The 12,201-nt window shown below is 48.5% G+C and overlaps 1 protein-coding gene across 5 annotated transcripts in view; it reads left to right on the plus strand.

Annotated features, from left to right (window-relative positions):
• The window catches only part of LOC144159048 (sodium- and chloride-dependent glycine transporter 1-like), a 77,409-nt gene that overhangs the window by 17,325 nt on the left and 47,883 nt on the right, over window positions 1–12,201 (plus strand). The window contains exons 1-4 of one of the 5 annotated variants that reach the window (XM_077690295.1): window positions 3,039–3,776; window positions 5,210–5,307; window positions 6,742–6,839; window positions 7,557–7,706. The gene's annotated coding sequence lies outside the window, so the exon portion shown is untranslated. Of the gene's footprint in view, window positions 1–3,015; window positions 3,777–5,209; window positions 5,308–6,741; window positions 6,840–7,556; window positions 7,707–12,201 lie in introns of those variants that run through there. The other 4 variants (XM_077690293.1, XM_077690292.1, XM_077690294.1 and 1 more) reach the window with 4 other exon arrangements.

The following is a 12,201-nucleotide window of genomic DNA, read 5'->3' on the forward strand; positions in this document are numbered from 1 at the left end:
GTGTGTGTGTGTGTGTGTGTGTGTGTGTGTGTGTGTGTGTGTGTGTGTGTGTGTGTGTGTGTGTGTGTGTGTGTGTGTGTGTGTGTGTGTGTGTGTGTGTGTGTGTGTGTGTGTGTGTGTGTGTGTGTGTGTGTGTGTGTGTGTGTGTGTGTGTGTGTGTGTGTGTGTGTGTGTGTGTGTGTGTGTGTGTGTGTGTGTGTGTGTGTGTGTGTGTGTGTGTGTGTGTGTGTGTGTGTGTGTGTGTGTGTGTGTGTGTGTGTGTGTGTGTGTGTGTGTGTGTGTGTGTGTGTGTGTGTGTGTGTGTGTGTGTGTGTGTGTGTGTGTGTGTGTGTGTGTGTGTGTGTGTGTGTGTGTGTGTGTGTGTGTGTGTGTGTGTGTGTGTGTGTGTGTGTGTGTGTGTGTGTGTGTGTGTGTGTGTGTGTGTGTGTGTGTGTGTGTGTGTGTGTGTGTGTGTGTGTGTGTGTGTGTGTGTGTGTGTGTGTGTGTGTGTGTGTGTGTGTGTGTGTGTGTGTGTGTGTGTGTGTGTGTGTGTGTGTGTGTGTGTGTGTGTGTGTGTGTGTGTGTGTGTGTGTGTGTGTGTGTGTGTGTGTGTGTGTGTGTGTGTGTGTGTGTGTGTGTGTGTGTGTGTGTGTGTGTGTGTGTGTGTGTGTGTGTGTGTGTGTGTGTGTGTGTGTGTGTGTGTGTGTGTGTGTGTGTGTGTGTGTGTGTGTGTGTGTGTGTGTGTGTGTGTGTGTGTGTGTGTGTGTGTGTGTGTGTGTGTGTGTGTGTGTGTGTGTGTGTGTGTGTGTGTGTGTGTGTGTGTGTGTGTGTGTGTGTGTGTGTGTGTGTGTGTGTGTGTGTGTGTGTGTGTGTGTGTGTGTGTGTGTGTGTGTGTGTGTGTGTGTGTGTGTGTGTGTGTGTGTGTGTGTGTGTGTGTGTGTGTGTGTGTGTGTGTGTGTGTGTGTGTGTGTGTGTGTGTGTGTGTGTGTGTGTGTGTGTGTGTGTGTGTGTGTGTGTGTGTGTGTGTGTGTGTGTGTGTGTGTGTGTGTGTGTGTGTGTGTGTGTGTGTGTGTGTGTGTGTGTGTGTGTGTGTGTGTGTGTGTGTGTGTGTGTGTGTGTGTGTGTGTGTGTGTGTGTGTGTGTGTGTGTGTGTGTGTGTGTGTGTGTGTGTGTGTGTGTGTGTGTGTGTGTGTGTGTGTGTGTGTGTGTGTGTGTGTGTGTGTGTGTGTGTGTGTGTGTGTGTGTGTGTGTGTGTGTGTGTGTGTGTGTGTGTGTGTGTGTGTGTGTGTGTGTGTGTGTGTGTGTGTGTGTGTGTGTGTGTGTGTGTGTGTGTGTGTGTGTGTGTGTGTGTGTGTGTGTGTGTGTGTGTGTGTGTGTGTGTGTGTGTGTGTGTGTCCAGCTCAGATCTGCTTGCGTGCAAAACGTGTATAACTGGAACAACTCGGATGGGCGCTCTGAGCAACTGCTTCCCCGGGCGCTTGCGAGGTCGTCATTCGTTTCTTATAATAGGGGCAACAGATAAGCACCTTATCTGTTGCCCCTGAACTGACGCCGGAACAGCGATTTCGATCTGAACTTGACTACCGCAGGTTCACTACAGGCTACGGAGTGGCAGCCAGTGATTGTCCCCATTGGAAAAGAAATAAAAGGAGCGTTTATCGTCGTTCCGTTTCAGTTCTGTTACTCATAGAACTTCATACAGCTCTGCGTGCTTCGAAATTTCGCGCAAACGTTCGTGAAGGTAGAACGAAACAGGTAACGAAATGCGGTTTCGTTTTTTAATCAGTCACAATAAGTCAATGTTCTCTCCTCGCGCGCTCTGTGCGGCAAATTGCCGCCTCCATTCCGTCCCGCAAGCTTTTCCTTTGAAGTGGTGAAAAGCAGCTAAAACTTGACGAATACAGACAGAAAGGAAATCGGGACATGCCGCTTGACTGTATTTCGCATACTCCCTTGGCATGCATTCAGCTGCCACTCCGTAGGCCTGCGATCGACCGCGCTCTTTCGTTCCTGTACTTCAAAGGGATCGCGACTCACCGGCAATATCAGCGTCGGCCCATGCGATAACGTTCTTTTGGTGTCAATAAATATTTCACATTCAGCTAAAGCCACAGTTCACTTCACTTCATTTGAAAAGCATTGAGCGCCTCGCAAAATGTCACAGAATGGCAAATAAAGCGGCACAGCGCAAAAAGTCACGGAGATCATGACGGAGATTCATTTTTCTGTGCGTCTCAGTACGGATCAGCTGATTCCTTGGCGTCCTCGCGCATGCGATCAGTCGCATTCGAGCTTGCGCGCAAGTGTTGTGTGAGCGTTGCCACATCTTGCTAAAATAGTCTCAGCACATAAGTCGCACGCTAAACCGAAAACACGTTGGTTACCTACCCACAGGAGATAAACTACGCAATGCTGTCGTCGCCGCATACATGAAATCCACCTGGCCAGCACGGGCCGGCATGTTACAATTTCTCCCGGAATGCTTCGCTAGCCGGACGCGGAAACGCCAGAGCAGCACGTTGCCAGATTAATACCCATCGCTTTCGCCGTTTATAGTAAGCAAAATCTCAGCTGGCAACCTTAAAATTGTTGTATCATGTGTGCCACTGTGTGTCGTACGATTCCAATGCATTGGCTCAGCGGCGCGCTTTCCCTCTAGAGTCAGTATATTATCTCTATGGAGTGCGATTAAGAACATCTCCGTTGACCTCACCGTTGAGAATCGGGTTGAAACGGAGCAGAGGACACACGCCGGTGTTTTTTTTTTTTTTCAGCGTACGGGCCCGGTGGCCCAAGCCGCGCCATGTCTGTGGCGTATCGGCCATGTCTATGGCCGTTTCCACTGTTGAGAAGCGAAGAAATTGACCCATAAACTTTTCAACGAATACCACCTATATGCCAGTGACGTTAGAACCGGGGCCACATCTGAGTATACAAGCTTAAATCGCGAAGTCCCACTAATAACCAAAGACGAAGTTGAAAATGCTCTCAAGGGCACGAAAAGGGGAAAAGGTGCAGGTGACGACGGCATAACCGCAAGTATTCTAAATGATAAGCAGATATCGTACTGGGACAGCTTGGTCCACCATTCTCGGAATGCTCAAGGGGCTTTAAAGATGCCGATAGCCTGGAAGAACGCCAACATATTTCTAGTTCATAAAAAGGGATTTAACAAAAAAGTTTACAATTACCAGCTTTTCATCCTACTATCAAATGCATACAACCGCTTTACCAAGTAATACTAAACCGCATAAATAGGCTGGTTTTAGGAAATGATACTCAGCAATAGGTCACATTATTGTGGTCAATCGAGTGATAGAAAAATCCGCAGAGTACACCAAACCCTTTTACATGGTGTTTATAGACTACGAAAAGGCGTTCTATTTAGTACACACCGCAGCAATGATGGAAGCATTAAAAGAGCAGTGAATAAAGGACACCTATATAAGTAGGGCATAGAACGGTGCAACCACAATGCCGTGGCAGGCTGCCTCTCTGTGTTTTCAGGGCAATGGAAAGGCCGATAAGCAATAAGGGCTTGAAAAACACTCTCCGTAACGAACGAGCGGTGTGCCCTTCCGTTCTTGTTGCTATGCGCCGGTCGATAAAAGATAAGGTCTCTAAGTGCTCTCCCGATAAAGTCCCCGTATCTCTAAGCCTGCTTTAGCGACTGCGTCATCCCTTCTGATTGTGTGCCAGGTATCCGCCGCCATCGCGCAGTCTCCCCAGCATCGTCCAAGCTGACGGAACTCAAGCCACCTGCCCGCTTGGCAATCTTGTGGAGCCATACCAAACGAGTAAGTTTAGTTTGCTGCGCCTATTTCTAACGAAGTTGCCTTCGCACAACACCTGTTCAACGAGCTGTTGCTTGCTACGTGACAAACCGTGTTTTAGCGATTGCAATTTAATGGACTGCGCTCGCTTAAAATCTCTTAAGCTACCTGTTAACTTCAGTGAGTATTTATTAAATTATGGGGGTAAATACGAGAAAATGTTGCGAGACATGATGACCTTGCCCATTACCCGTTTACTGCCCGTAAACGGCTTGTATGCGTCACGGGCTAGCTGGAGTCACTATCTGGGCATATGATTAGGCCTGTCGTAGCTTTTTTGTGTGGGTAGATGTGAGTTGGGAAAGTTTGTTTTACATATGTGTCTCCAATATAAGCCAATTTCGGAATACAACGTCGCACCGACAAAGAGATTCACCGAAAGGCCACAATCGGCTTGCCCGTGTTAAGGTTAGCTGGAGTCACCATCTAGACATAAGTTTAGACGACTAGTAGCGTTTTCTTGTAGTTCCGTATGTGTGTACCGAAGTTGATTTCACGAAGGAGTCTGAACATAAACAAGTGGCCGCTTATCTGCTGACTTCGCTGCAAATATCCCCGAAAGACGATGCCGTCTTTGCACGAATGCCACCTATACGCCAGTGACGTTAGAACCGGGGCCACATCAGAGTATACAAGCCTAAATCGCGAAGTCCCATGAATAACCAAAGATGAAGTTGAAAATGCTCTCAAGGGCACGAAAAGGGGAAAAGGTACAGGTGACGATGGCATAACCGCAAGTATTCTAAAGGATAAGGAGATATCGTACTGAGACAGCTTGGTGCACCATTCTCGGAATGCTTAAGGGGCTTTAAAGGTGTCGATAGCCTGGAAGAACGCCAACATATTTCTAGTTTATAAAAAGGGACTTAACAAAGAAGTTTAAAATTACCAGCCTTTCATCCTACTATCAAATGCAAACAACCGCTTTACCAAGTAATACTAAACCGGATAGATAGGGTGGTTTTAGGAAATGATACTCAGCAATAGGTCACATTATTGTGGTCAATCGAGTGATAGAAAAATCTGCACAGTACACCAAACCCCTTTATATGGCATTTATAGACTACGAAAAGCCGTTCTATTTAGTACACATTGCAGCAATGATGGAAGCATTAAAAGAGCAGTGAATAAAGGACACCTATATAAGTAGGGCATAGAACGGTGCAACCACAATGCCGTGGCAGGCTGCCTCTCTGTGTTTTCAGGGCCATGGAAAGGCCGATAAGCAATAAGGGCTTGAAAAACACTCTCCGTAACGCACGAGCGGTGTGTCCTTCCGTTCTTGTTGCTATGCGCCGGTCGATAAAAGATAAGGTCTCTAAGTGCTCTCCCAATAAAGTCCCCGTATCTCTAAGCCCGCTTTAGCGACTGCGTCGTCCCTTCTGATTGTGTGCCAGGTATCCGCCGCCATCGCGGAATCTCCCCAGCATCGTCCGAGCTGACGTAACTCAAGCCACCTGCCCGCTTGGCAATCTTGTGGAACCATACCAAACGAGTAAGTTTAGTTTGCTGCGCCTATTGCTAACGAAGTTGCCTTCGCACAACACCTGTTCAACGAGCTGTTGCTTGCTACGTGACCCAACCGTGTTTTAGCGATTGCAATTTAATGGACTGCGCTCGCTTAAAATCTCTTAAGCTACCTGTTAACTTCAGTGAGTATTTATTAAATTATGGGGGTAAATACGAGAAAATGTTGCGAGACATGATGACCTTGCCCATTACCCGTTTACTGCCCGTAAACGGCTTGTATGCGTAACGGGCTAGCTGGAGTCACTATCTGGGCATATGATTAGGCCTGTCGTAGCTTTTTTGTGTGGGTAGATGTGAGTTGGGAAAGTTTGTTTTACATATGTGTCTCCAATATAAGCCAATTTCGGAATACAACGTCGCACAGACAAAGAGATTCACCGAAAGGCCACAATCGGCTTGCCCGTGTTAAGGTTAGCTGGAGTCACCATCTAGACATAAGTTTAGACGACTAGTAGCGTTTTCTTGTAGTTCCGTATGTGTGTACCGAAGTTGATTTCACGAAGGAGTCTGAACATAAACAAGTGGCCGCTTATCTGCTGACTTCGCTGCAAATATCCCCGAAAGACGATGCCGTCTTTGCACGAATGCCACCTATACGCCAGTGACGTTAGAACCGGGGCCACATCAGAGTATACAAGCCTAAATCGCGAAGTCCCATGAATAACCAAAGACGAAGTTGAAAATGCTCTCAAGGGCACGAAAAGGGGAAAAGGTACAGGTGACGACGGCATAACCGCAAGTATTCTAAAGGATAAGGAGATATCGTACTGAGACAGCCTGGTGCACCATTCTCGGAATGCTTAAGGGGCTTTAAACGTGTCGATAGCCTGGAAGAACGCCAACATATTTCTAGTTTATAAAAAGGGACTTAACAAAGAAGTTTAAAATTACCAGCCTTTCATCCTACTATCAAATGCAAACAACCGCTTTACCAAGTAATACTAAACAGGATAGATAGGGTGGTTTTAGGAAATGATACTCAGCAATAGGTCACATTATTGTGGTCAATCGAGTGATAGAAAAATCTGCAGAGTACACCAAACCCCTTTATATGGCATTTATAGACTACGAAAAGCCGTTCTATTTAGTACACATTGCAGCAATGATGGAAGCATTAAAAGAGCAGTGAATAAAGGACACCTATATAAGTAGGGCATAGAACGGTGCAACCACAATGCCGTGGCAGGCTGCCTCTCTGTGTTTTCAGGGCCATGGAAAGGCCGATAAGCAATAAGGGCTTGAAAAACACTCTCCGTAACGCACGAGCGGTGTGCCCTTCCGTTCTTGTTGCTATGCGCCGGTCGATAAAAGATAAGGTCTCTAAGTGCTCTCCCAATAAAGTCCCCGTATCTCTAAGCCCGCTTTAGCGACTGCGTCGTCCCTTCTGATTGTGTGCCAGGTATCCGCCGCCATCGCGCAATCTCCCCAGCATCGTCCAAGCTGACGGAACTCAAGCCACCTGCCCGCTTGGCAATCTTGTGGAACCATACCAAACGAGTAAGTTTAGTTTGCTGCGCCTATTGCTAACGAAGTTGCCTTCGCACAACACCTGTTCAACGAGCTGTTGCTTGCTACGTGACAAACCGTGTTTTAGCGATTACAATTTAATAGACTGCGTTCGTTTAAAATCGCTTAAGCTACCTGTTAACTTCAGTGAGTATTTATTAAATAATGGCGGTAAATACGAGAAAATGTTGCGAGACATGATGACCTTGCCCATTACCCGTTTACGAATGCCCGTAACGGCTTGTATGCGTCACGGGCTAGCTGGAGTCACTATCTGGGCATATGATTAGGCCTGTCGTAGCTTTTTTGTGTGGGTAGATGTGAGTTGGGAAAGTTTGTTTTACGTATGTGTCTCCAATATAAGCCAATTTCGGAGTACAACGTCGCACCGACAATGAGATTCACCGAAAGGCCACAATCGGCTTGCCCGTGTTAAGGTTAGCTGGAGTCATTATCTAGACATAAGTTTAGACGCCTAGTAGCGTTTTCTTGTAGTTCCATATGTGTGTACGGAAGTTTATTTCACGAAGAAGTCTGAACATAAACAAGTGGCCGCTTATCTGCTGACTTCGCTGCAAATATCCCCGAAAGACGATGCCATCTTTGCACAAGTTTGGACCACTCATATCCTTTATTGTAGGTGCGGGTGTGGAGAAAAAAATTTATTTCACAACGGTGCTTAAACAATTCATTTCCAAAACTCAACAGGGCGCAGCCCCAAAGCGTTCTGGTGGTGCAGTTAGCCGCGGAAGAAGCTTCACCGAAAGCTAAGGATCAGCTTGGATGCACATGGGCTAGGTGGAGTCGCTAATAAACTGATGATGGTTGCGGCCGAATTGTTCAACGGAAAGTTCTAGGGTAAGGCGGAAGAAAACGCGACAAAAGTTTGAGAGTAGTGAACATTTTTAATTTCACTCTATACCATAAAATGTGACTACAAGAACTTTCTTTTGGGTACAAGGGATGTGTGTTGCGGAATCCGCTCGGCACCCGCGCGCATTCCTTTCTCCCCGGTCTGCCGCCGGCTCGACGACAGTGCGCGCCTTTGTTAAAGACGCGTATTGGCGACGCCACCGCCGGCTTAGGGTCCTTCCCGCGCGCTCTTCAATGGTCGCCTTTCGGGGAAGTGCTTAACTTGTAGTCCGGCCGAGTCCTGGCATTAGTCCTGGCACCCTTGTCGTCTGCTCGCTCGGGGGGCCTTTTACCTCTCTCTTTTGAAGGACGCGGGGGTTCCCCTTCTTTCCCTCGTCGGGGAAAGCCATCGGCGCACGCATCTCTGGAAAATAAACAGACCTGACTCGAAACGGCAAACCAGCTCCAGGTCTGCTTTCTCGCCTCCTTCAGCAGCCGACATTCCGGGCTGCTACGTGTGCAACATAAATATAGCCATGTGGCCATTGTTCAAAAGTTTATTTTAAAAGAGAAATAAAGAACGAGCCAAATGCCTCATTTCGCCCCGACTTGCAGAGCAAAACGAGACGCTGTGTGGAACAAAACGGGACAGTGAGAAAAAATTTCAGCTCTTTACTTCTTGCAATATAAGCACTTGAAATTCACTCTGTGGGCCCTCAAGCAGCCTCCATGAGCCCAGTCTTTGCACTCCACGCACTAAATCCAAACAGAACTCGGCGCTGTGCTGCTCCGAAACTCCTTGCAGATCAAACACTGCCAGTCTTTCTCCGTGTTGTTGTTGTTCCTTGTTGAATGATTTCACTTCATTGGCTTGGTCAGTTGGTTGGACTCTTTCAACGAGGGCTCCGTCATCTTGCGTGCGGAGCGTCGTCTGGTAGCTGGCCGATTAGCTGGCTTGGGCGTTTGCTCCGCGGCGTATGGGCGCCAACTGCGTCTAGGGGAATTTTTCCTTGTAGCGCGTTGTACGCTCTTTTCCGTAATGTACTCTAAAGGGGAAGTTGTTGCATAGGACCAGTTTAAGCGATCTGGCTTAAATTGGAGGCTTTTCTGGCCGCGGTGGAGATGAAATTCGACTCGAGGTTGCGTGGTCCACAGTGCGTAAATGATGCCGTGCCGAATATATGTTTGCAATATTTCGTATAGCGGGTATTTTGACGTTTTACTGCAAAAACTGAAGTTTGTTAAAACGATCTAACCATGATACGCTCAGCGCCCGTGGGTAACAAGCAGAAGTGCGTGTAATTTGTAACAGACTTCTGGCTTCATATTCCTGTAGGGTGTAATACAGGTAGTTTTGGGTCAACTTAGTAATTATATGGCATATTGTATAGTTTGTATTAAATCTTATCGACACATCAACAGAATCGCCATGGCCAGCCCACGTAATACTTAGAGCTGGGTATACCGCTATGTGACCGCTGCAATGGTGGAGATGGTACTAATAACACCTGCGGCACAGGCAAGTTTCAGTGGCCCATTTCAGTTTGGAAAGAAAGCACGTATAAGGGAGATAAACCGCCGTTATTTCCTATTCACGGGCGACTAGGTGCCAACCGCTACAAGCTTTCGGGCACAGCTACTGAGTGGTGGCTCTTATCTGAAGAGATATTAGACATGTATAGTTTTATGAGCGCCGCTTATTCCTCTAGGCCGAAGAGGCATTCGAACCAACGTTTATTGAGCCAAGGTCAGTTTTAAAACTCTTCGCCGCCGCCATACCAGCAATATGGTGCCCAAGCGACACACAGCGCCAGGTCGCGTCGCCGTCGCAACCGGCTCTCTGCAGCCGCTGGGGAAGCACGAACGAAAACAGCGCGTGCCGCATCTGTACGTACTGCCTTTGCGAGACAATCGCGAAATATGCCGAACAACATGTTTATAAACTTTTAAATGCAAAGCATTTCAGTAACTCACGATGTCACCCACGTTGACGCCCGTAGTCCGCACCGCACCCCTCCCTACTATATAAAAAAATACTATCCGGCGCCCGGTTTCGATCCCTCGATCCTGCGGGTGGAACGCAATGTACATGGTGCTCTACCCACTGCGACACAAAGCCGACACAGAATGGGACGCTACGAACGCGCCTTATATCGTTGATTCATTCAAATTACTGCTGACGAGCGCTCTCTCGTCAGCAGTTGCCACAAGTGCAACAACATTAACGTAACGCAAACTACTTAATGTCGTGCGCCCCTGGAAATGCTCTGCATTTGATCGTGCCCCTTGCGAGGGGGATGTTTCACTGCGTCTCCCTCCCCTTTCCCCCTTCTCCCCCTTCCGGCCCCTGGGCCCTCCTTGTGTTAATAAAAGACCTTCACTCACTCACTGCGTCTTCTCTCGGTTGCGGGACCCGTGGCGCCATCTGGAGGAGGCGCGGCACAACTCGTAGCACTTTCTTTGAAAAAGCGCCTAGAAAGCGCGGTAAATATGAAATAGGGATTACGCGCTTTCGAGGCAATCCACCGACGCGGCTGCTTTGTGTACAGACTCGGCGGCGAGCGTCCCGGGATTCTGGTGCGGACCGAACCCCATTTTCTTTTTTTTTTTAATCGTAATGCTACTGTGTGATTCCCTAATTCGACTCCTATATTAGATTTCCTACCCGAGCACCCGTGGCTACTACACTGCCTTCACGAGTAGCCGCGGGGCCGGCCTTGTCGTCGGGTGCTCTGTGCTTCATACGCGAAGCGACGGGCTCAGGAGGTACCCCAAGTTCCTGATCCATTATTATAAGTGAATTAGAAAATTTTTGGGACCACAGCGCTCTGGGCTTCCCGAACTTCTTGCTCGTTTTCCCGATCAACGTTGTTGGCTGTGACGACAGCTTAGCTGAATAGCTAGATTTTAAGAAGTCAAGCAAGCTGAAAACATGAAGCGTTTTTTGCGCGCGGAAGCGCTCCGCTCACTCGCCTTCCGTGCGCCGTACGGGCACGCACGACCGGCGTGCATGCCCGTACAGCGCACGAAACGGCTCGCACCACACATGCTGCGGCAGCGACCGCTCTTCGCTGCCGTCCAGGATCAAGGCCGTTGCGAAAAGCAAGGTAAAAGTGCAAGAGAGGATGATAGTGTGGTGAAAATTGTGTTAGGGATTGTCATCCAAGGTGATTTCGAAAGAGGTGATCGAATTTGTATCGCGATGCGGAGCGCCGAACGGTCACGGAGGCTCGTGGACGGCCGCAAACGAACCTGCCGGAGCACAAGTTGCGGCAAGAGGCCGATGGATGGCGTTACCAGCGTGCAAGAATGACCACAGCGCCGATCGCTAGAATGACTATTAACGTAGGAATAAGGTTCCACATGCGAGAAAGGGGATGATGGTGTGGTGAAAAACTATGTTAAGGATAGTCGTTCGCAATTGTAGAGATAGCAGCGACCAACTATCTCCCTTGGTGCTAAGCCTAAAGTTCCCAACATCAGCGGCGACTCCGTGCAACCTGAGCCGGCTGGAGCTGTTGGGGAAGGCGTTCTAAAGCTCGTCGGGACCAGCGTGGTGCACTTGGGTTCCTCTACCTTTTGGGGGGCGACCAACGTTCGGCTCCCCTATTCTAAAACATGCGTATGTGCAGCAATGCCACGTTCCGCTGACTGTCCGAGCAGCGACCCGGCACCCGCACCTCTGCGCGACGCAGCGACCGGCGGCGGCCGCACTGCCTGTGCGCATCGCAGGCCGCTGCACAAAGCTTGTTGCCGCCTGTCGAACTATAAAGTTCCACATTCGAGGATGGGGATGATGGTGGGTTGAAAAATTGTGCCAGGAATTGTGACTAGCGCTGGTAGTGAAAGCGGCGAACCAATATCTGCGCAACTTTTCTGCACCCGAGAAACAAGTCGGCCATGAGTCGTCGGGGGAGAACCCGTTTCTAAAGCTCGCCGCGAGCGAACCTGTTTTGTTTATGCTTCCCTCAGGCTCTCCTATTGTAAGGAAAGATTTTGTGAGCCCTCCATTCACCAGAGGACCTTCTAGCCCATATCTGAACGGGAACAGAATGATATCTTCAGGCCGTGCGGTCGCCGCAGCGCCGGCACTTCCGAATATGACGTCATCTGCCACCAGCCAATCGCGAAAGGCAGCCAGGGCTCTCACCGTGTCCGCGGGCAGGGGTCGTTCGTTCTGGCGAAAAAAGATGGTTTGGGTGTATTTACACATAAAATAAACGTTTTTCGAATTCAGCGTCAGGAAAACCATAATGTAATGTCCCCAACAAAATTTGTTTGAAAAGCTCTTCACCAGCCCTTTAAATGTGGGTATGATACGTACCACCCCAGGAAGAAATGCAGTAATTTAGGTGACTGTAGACAAAGCGTAATTCAAAGTTAGAAGAGTTTGCAAGATGAGATATGGTCTAGCTCTAATCAAAACTCTGATACTAAACGTAACTTTCTTTGAAATGAAGATTCCGTGCTTATGAAATTTAAAGGGGCACTGACACAAAAA

The sequence above is a fragment of the Haemaphysalis longicornis genome, unplaced genomic scaffold (genome assembly GCF_048455015.1).
Source record: "Haemaphysalis longicornis isolate Haplotype H1 unplaced genomic scaffold, Haemaphysalis longicornis Haplotype H1 scaffold_10, whole genome shotgun sequence".
NCBI classification, from domain to species: Eukaryota; Metazoa; Arthropoda; class Arachnida; order Ixodida; family Ixodidae; genus Haemaphysalis; species Haemaphysalis longicornis.